Here is a 2,143-nt window from a genome sequence, read left to right on the forward strand (position 1 = left end):
CTCAGCTATGCTTTTCACACAAGTGTGTTTCTTTGACTTGATGGAATATGATTCTTAATTAACAATTATCAGTTTTATGCTGCCACAGTCTTCTGGGTCCCACAGCAATTTCTTTCCCAAGTGACCAGTTATAATTTTTTAAAAATCAATTTCAGCTTCTTCTTCAGTACAAATATGGGTCTGCAGCACTCCTTGTAGACTCCATCCAGAAGTATTAGTTACAGTCTCCGACCAGTTTCAGCCCGAGAGGGAGGCCAGAAGCTTGACACTGCTGGTGGTTGAGGCTGTGGAGGTTGGAGGTGGAGGGGAGAGGTTGGACCTGAACAGAAATGATAGATGATAAATACCAATGACCAGAAATGTGTGTTGATTTTTTCAACTGTCAGTTTTCAATGAAATTGCTTATTGATTCATTCAAGGCCTAGATTTTATTACCAAAATTCTCAGTTGACTGAAGAGACAGGTTTGTGTTATGAATGCAGTTTTTCACTGGTAGCTCATTAGTGTGCAGTGATAGGTTGGACATGGTTTATGTGTTCGCAGCATTCATACCACATCTTGTGTGAGCTATTTGCCTTAGTTTACTACCCGAATTTCCTGTACTATGTTCTGTGATACCACAACTACCTTGCCAGCAGCACCCCAACCTACCTACAATAAAGCTAATTTGAGTGCAATGTGTTCTGGAACCAGAGCAGTGAATAGAGTCTGCCTTGCAGGTTCACAAAGAATATCTCATTAGTAAAGGTTCCACACAAGCAGAAGTGCTGGTTAAGATCTTGGCTACTTTTAGGTGCATCTGCAGTCTCGGTTATCAGGCATTTCTGTATTTTAACAATGACTTTCTATCTAGAGAATTATACTGCAAGGGTCCAAAGCAGAGCTCTGAGCAAATAAAGTCAAATCCCTTAGCAAGGAGGCTGGACTACTTGCCTCGTAAAGCATTGCTGATGTTTTATTAGAACAGTGTCTCCAACAGGACAAAGCTTCGAGACCTGCCTGCAGTCTCCTCCCGACCCACATCCCCTTATGGTTGGACTCGATGATCTTAAAGGTCTTTTCCAACCTAAACGATTCTATAATTCTGTGACTAAAAATACAACCAGGAAATTTGAGAAACTGCAGAAATATTGGTAGATGAGTTTTGCTCAAAAGTGTACTTTCCTGATGAGGTAGTACACTCACTCACCTAGTAAGAACGTTATCAGATGTTTTCTTAACAGTCCTGTTCGTTATATACAGTGATAAAAATTGAACACGGAAGGAACTTTAATCAACTATTTTATGCCTGCAGTAATCATCAGGCTTTTTCTTTTATGTTGTTTCTAAAATACTGATTCTATTTATTTTGTATGCGAGTGACAAGACATGTAACATTTTTGTCCAGTCAGCAAAGAATGAAATTGCAACAGTTTGAGCAGGCCAGAAGCTATAGTAGGACATAGCCTACTCTTCGCTAAAATAAATATTTTATTTCAATAACTTGTTCAGCTTCTTGAAATTCAGCAGTTACTACAAATAATCTTATCAATTCCCAATTTCCTGGAGTAGTAAGAGTTAGGTACCTGCTTGATACTCATAATTTAAAAAACGATGCTAATTACTAATTACGTCTGTTTCGCCTTTGGCCTGAACTAATGATGAAATCATCGATGGTTCCCTGTGAAAGCTGATTATTGTTTTTAGTTATAGTGGTCTTTACATGGCCAATAAGGATTTCTTTCTTACTGGGATATAATAGAACTTAATAATATTTTAGTCATAGGTAGAATGAATAAGTTCTGAGAGAGAAAGGTCAGACAGAAAGCCTTATGTGAAGAATTCTGTAAATCTTATCTACTGATAAATAGCTATGCCTTGAAGTTTAAACTGGGATTGGGAAAATTTACCAGAAATAAAAATGTTTATGGAGAGAGATTACGGAAAGTCAGTAATATTTTTTTGTAATAGCTCAGAGTAATTTTAATAAACTACGTATGCAAATCCAAAATTACTCCCAATACTCAAACCCAAGTAGATTCTAAAACCTTTTTATGGCACTTCAATGTAAATTATAATCTCAAAATCAATTTGTCAAATTATATTTTTTGTAAACCTCAAATCTGTGGTATTTAAATGTAATACTCTATCTTTGAGATACGTA

The sequence above is a fragment of the Merops nubicus genome, unplaced genomic scaffold (genome assembly GCF_000691845.1).
Source record: "Merops nubicus isolate BGI_N331 unplaced genomic scaffold, ASM69184v1 scaffold6904, whole genome shotgun sequence".
NCBI lineage: Eukaryota > Metazoa > Chordata > Aves > Coraciiformes > Meropidae > Merops > Merops nubicus.